Source organism: Neofelis nebulosa, chromosome 16, assembly GCF_028018385.1.
Source record: "Neofelis nebulosa isolate mNeoNeb1 chromosome 16, mNeoNeb1.pri, whole genome shotgun sequence".
Taxonomy (NCBI): domain Eukaryota; kingdom Metazoa; phylum Chordata; class Mammalia; order Carnivora; family Felidae; genus Neofelis; species Neofelis nebulosa.
The window spans coordinates 1,924,878-1,930,729 of record NC_080797.1 but is presented as its reverse complement, the minus strand read 5'-3'; positions in this window follow the sequence as shown (position 1 = coordinate 1,930,729).

The following is a 5,852-nucleotide window of genomic DNA, read 5'->3' as shown; positions in this document are numbered from 1 at the left end:
CGACGGGCGCCGGGTGGGGAGGGGGCGTGAGGAGGGGGCCGCGGCCCCGCGCACTGGGCGGGCGGAGGTTGGGCTCGCGGCGCGGGCTGCGAGGGAGCATGCGCGGGCAGCGGAGCGCCGCGCTCGCGGGGCGGACCACGTGGTCGGGACAAAAGGCGCCAGCGTCCCGGGCCTCCGCGGGCTGTGCCCGGGGCTCGCGGCGCCTCCGCTCTCGGCGCGGCCGGCGTCCTGGGACCCGGCCTCTCGCCTGGAGTCTGGGACGGCCGTTGGCGCCCTGCAAACGCGAATGTAAGCAGCACGCGGCATGAAGGACGAGCCGCCTCCGGTCTTCCCAGCTCCGTGCCCCAGGGGAGTGTGTGTGCTCTCCTGACCTTAGTCGGTGCACAAACACGTGAACGCAAAGTTTGTTTCACAACAGCAGGGTCTGCGCTCGACTCGTCTCCCTAGGTGCGCATCGTGGCGCCTTTACGCCGCGTTTTAAGCTGCGGGGTGCGATGAAATGGGTGCACCGTGGTCTAGTTCTGTGGCCCGATAATGGTATTTCCAGCTGCTCCGGCTTTTCACTAATACACTTCCCTGAACACTCATACTTCCCTCTTTGTGCACAAGGATAATTAATAATTTGAACTGGCAAGAAAAAAAAAAATCCTAGTCTAAGGGCCTTTATTCCTCTCTGCTTGCTCCTCCGTCTAAGCCTTCGTCAAGTCCAAAATACGTTAGCCCAGTACAACTACTTTTTTTCTATTTCTCCATCTCCGGTGCCACTGTGGTCCCAGTCACCATTCTCTCTCATCTGGCCTCTTACAATGGCCTCCTCATTGCTTCCCTCTTGGCCTTGTGTACTCCCTTTGCAAAGCAACCAAAGGGGTCTTCTCACATGTCAAGTCAGTTCTTGTCACTCCCGGCTTGAAGTCCTGCAGTGGCTCCCCAATCTGATGTGAATGAAACCCCATCTCTTCACCTGGGCCACTGGAATCCGTGTGATCCGACCCATACCTACCTACTTGTCTGTCCTCAAAGTATACCACGAGTATCCCCAGTTTCCCTGGTTTTTTCTGATCCTTGAGCCAAACTAGCCTTCTTTCTGTCCCCCAGCTAGCCCTCTGCCACCTCAGGACCTTTGCCCATGTTGCTGTTTCTGCCTAGAGAAATTTTTCTTTCATTCCCTGTGACTGATATCATCTTCCCACCCTCAAAGAGGGCTTCTTTTTAAGTAGTTCCTTTAAAGTAGTCCCTTATTATTTATAGCCCTGGGGTTTGATGACTTATGAAGCTCTCCAACCCCCATCATTCTTTACCATGTCACCCTGCTTATCTTTTCTTAATAACTAACTCCTAACACTATCCAACATGTATTTCTTTTCTTATTGACAATCTCTTCTAGCTAAAAGACAAATCTCAGGAGAGGAGTCTTCTCCCCATCACCTGGAGCAGTGCCTGGCACATAAAAGGTGCTTGATATCTGTTGAGTGTAAATGAGAGTTGGATAAAAGAGAAAACCTACTTTTTTCTTTTTTTTTTTTAATTTTTTTTCAATGTTTTTTATTTATTTTTGGGACAGAGAGAGACAGAGCATGAACGGGGGACGGGCAGAGAGAGGGGGAGACACAGAATCGGAAACAGGCTCCAGGCTCCGAGCCGTCAGCCCAGAGCCTGACGCGGGGCTCGAACTCACGGACCGCGAGATCGTGACCTGGCTGAAGTCGGACGCTTAACCGACTGCGCCACCCAGGCGCCCCGAGAAAACCTACTTTTAATTTTTGACTGGAACCGGCCAAATGCCCGCTAGAAAGGTTGCATTGACTTAACACCCTACCGACCATGTAAAATAGTGCCTTGTACATAATCCTAATTAATACCAGGTTTATTCGTTTGTAGGACCTCTTTGTAGATGTGGAGACTTATTCTTGATTGTGACATGTGTTGCAAGGTTGCAAGAGGCTTCTTCCAATTTGTCATTTTATTTATTTTACCCTCTTAGGCTCTTAGAAGTAAGGTGTTAACGGTACAGACCACAGGCCCTGGGCTAGACTGCTGGGTTCAGTCACCAGCTTTGCCTCTTGCTAGTTGTGTGAGCCTGCAAGTTACTTAACTGAGCCTCCATTTCTTCATTTCTTAATGTTTATTTTTTAGGGCAAGTGAGTGGGGGAGGGGCAGAGAGAGAGAATCCCAAGCTGGCCACACACTGTCATCTGGGAGCCCAACCCCGGGCTCAAACTCACGAACTATGAGATCATGACCTGAGCCAAAATCAGGAGTCAGACCCTTAACCAACTGAGTCACCCAGGTGCCCCCTCCCCCTGGATAATTATAAGGATAATTATAAACCCTTAATGCATTGGGCTGCATTAAATGAACTGATATTTGTAAACGGCTTGGAACAATGTTTGGCATGTGGTTAAGTACTATGAAATGCTAGCTGTTATTATTTACAGCCCTGGGATCTGATGTCTTATGGGGCTTTTCCCAACCTCCGAGATTATAAAAATATTTTCCTATACTTTCTCCTTATACTTTTATAGTTCTATTCCATGCATTTAGATCTTTAACCCAACTGGAATTTATTTTGTGTAAGGTGTGAGATGGAGACAGAACTTTTTTCTCCCAAATGAATAGCCAACTGTCTCAACCCAATTTAGTGAATATGCCATTCTTTCCCGAATTGACTTGAAATGCTGCCCTGTGTGTCTGTATCTGGACATTCTATTCTGTTTCATTGCTTAGTGTTACTGCACCGATAACACAATTTTAATTATTGTGACATAATAAGTTACCTTAGCGGTAGGACAAATGCCTGCTTTATTCTTATTTTTTCAGAATTATCCTGGCTACACTTGCAAGTTGATTCTTCTGACTGTTTAGAATCAAGTTCCCCCCAAAAAGTCCCAATGTTATTTATTTAATTTTCTTATTTTTAGTTAATTTTATTTCTTAATTTTATTTATTTTTTAAATTTACATCCAAATTAGTCAGCATATAGTGCAACAATGATTTCAAGAGTAGATTCCCTAATGCCCCTCCCCCATTTAGCCCATTCCCCCTCCCACACCCTCCAGTAACCCTCTGTTTGTTCTCCATATTTATGAGTCTCTTATGTTTTGTTCCCCTCCCTGTTTTTATATTATTTTTGTTTCCCTTCCCTTATGTTCATCTGTTTTGTCTCTTAAAGTCCTCACATGAGTGCAGTCATATGATTTTTGTCTTTCTCTGACTAATTTCACTTAGCATAATACTCTCCAGTTCCAGCCATGTAGTTGCAAATGGCAAGATTTCATTCTTTTTGATTGCTGAGTAATATTCCATAGATATACACACATATATATACACCACCTCTTCTTTATCAATTCATCCATCGATGGACATTTGGGCTCTTTCCATACTTTGGCTATTGTCGATAGGGCTGCCGTAAACATGGGGGTGCATGTGTCCCTTCGAAACAGCACACCTGGATCCCGTGGATAAATGCCTAGTGGTGCAGTTGCTGGGTCGTAGGGTAGTTCTGCTTTTAGTTTTTTGAGGAATCTCCATACTGTTTTCCAGAGTGGCTGCACCAGCTTGCATTCCCATTATTTATTTATTTTTAAAGTCTAATCAGGTGCAGTAGTGAGAAAGGGTTGGGGGGAGGGAGTCAAATGAGGAGTTCGATCAGACTGGGAACAATCGCTTGAGATAAGTCACGACCTTGGGACCAGCCTCCCACTGCTATTTTCATATGGTGTTAAATCTAAGGACAACTTGTAAAGAAATGACATCTTTATACTGATGGTTTTTCCCATCATTATAAAGTAAAATGGTGTATCTCTTTCATTCTTTCTAGTCTTCTTTAGTATCTTTCTGAAATTTTCTTTATATTAGTATCTTTTTTTTTTAATTTTTTTTAACGTTTATTTATTTTTGAGACAGAGAGAGAGACAGAGCATGAACGGGGGAGGGGCAGAGAGAGAGGGAGACACGGAATCGGAAGCAGGCTCCAGGCTCTGAGCCATCAGCCCAGAGCCCGACGCGGGGCTCGAACTCACGGACCGTGAGATCGTGACCTGAGCTGAAGTCGGACCCTTAACCGACTGAGCCACCCAGGCGCCCCTATATTAGTATCTTTTAATGCAGTCACGTTCGTGCCATAAGACCACTACCCTTCAGTTCCAAAATCACTTTAGAGAGGTAGCAATATAGGTCTCATTACCTTCTGGTCATGACCCTTTGACAAAAGTGATTCGTGAGTCTAAATTTTTTTTTAATTAAAAAAAATTTTTTTTTTTAATTTTTGAGACAGAGACAGAGCACGAGCAGGGGAGGAGCAGAGAGAGAGGGAGACAGAATCCGAAGCAGGCTCCAGGCTCTGAGCTGTCCGCACAGAGCCCCGTGCGGGACTCAAACTCACGGAGTGTGAGATCATGACCTGAGCCGAAGGCACCCTGTGATTTGTGAGTCTAAAAGAAGTGTCTGATCTACAGCTTGAAAGGTGTGAAAAGCGAGCTTAGAAGGTGGTGATGGAACTGAGAGCCTGTGTTTGAACCTTAAACGTGATCTCGGAAACTGTGGTGTTGTGCATATTACTTTTTGTCACATCGAAAACGGAGGGGGGAGTGTGAAGTTAGTTCACCTGGCTGGGAAGGACAGGGGGAGAATGGGAAAAGAGATGGAAGGAAGAAGGAGAAATACACGAGCCCCTTAAGTCCAGAAATGTCAGGAATCTACCATCCCCCCCCCCCCCCCCCCCCCGGCTCTAGAAATGACTCTCGGCCCAGCCCCTCCTCCCTTTCACTCCATCATTCACCATCTCTTGACTAGTTTTAGTCTAGACAACCCTGCCCCGCTCTCTCCATCCTCCACCTTGCCCGGAATTATCCTCCGAAAGGAGAAGTCTCATCATGCCAGGCTTTTGCTTGAAAAAAGCCACCACTGGATCCATGTGTCCTCCCCCACCCCGCCTCCTCCAGGGAGGACCTCAGTCTCGTTCCTTCACCGGCTCTGCAGAATCCTTCACACTCTGTTCCAGTCGCTCTCCTCCTATCGACCCCCACAAACACTTCAGAACAGGACGTGCCTTGCCTTTCTCTGGGGGAGCACCCTTTCTGCCCACCCGTCAGAAAGATTGTCCTCAAATGTCTCCTCCTTCGGACAGCGTACAGTCCCCTCCGTCCCTGCCCCAGTCAAGCGCTGGCAGTCGCTGTGTCTTCTGAGTCATACCTCTTTTCTCGTATTCTTGGGATCATGATGCCTGTTTATGGGTCTCCCGAACTGTACTAGGGAAGCGGGGGCCATGTTAACTCGTGTCTGTGTCCCCATCGCCCAGCACGGTGACTAGCACATTACAGGCATGGACGGACGCACGGACGCTCGCTGCAAAGACTGCAGATGGAAAGGCCTGGGTGGTCAGAGAAATTAGGCAAAGGAACCCCGCGAAGACCAAAGACGGACACCAGAGGGCGCTGACACACCACGACCGAGAGGCGGGAGGGCGGGCCAAGGCTGCGAGCACGCGCGAGCGGCGCGCGCTGAAGCCAGCATCACGCAACTGGAACCGCTCACCCACGTGTGCGTCCCCGAGCCCTCCTTCCCAGACTGTGCCGGCGCCCGCTCCTCCGCCCCCGCCGCCTCCCTCGCCTCCGCCGCCGCCGAGAAAGCAAACAAAGGGGAGGGGACCCCCGCCGCGTCCTGGACGCGGGGAGCCAATCAGCGGGCTCTAAGCTCCCGGCAGGCGGGCGCCGTCGTTCCAGGGGGCCCAATCGTTCCCAAGCGGGTGCGGAGGGGCGGAGAGATGGGCGGGCAGAGCGGGGAGCAGGGACCGCGCGCGCGGGAGGGACCCCCGCCCCTTCCTACCGCTCGGGACGGCGGGAGGGGCTGCGGAG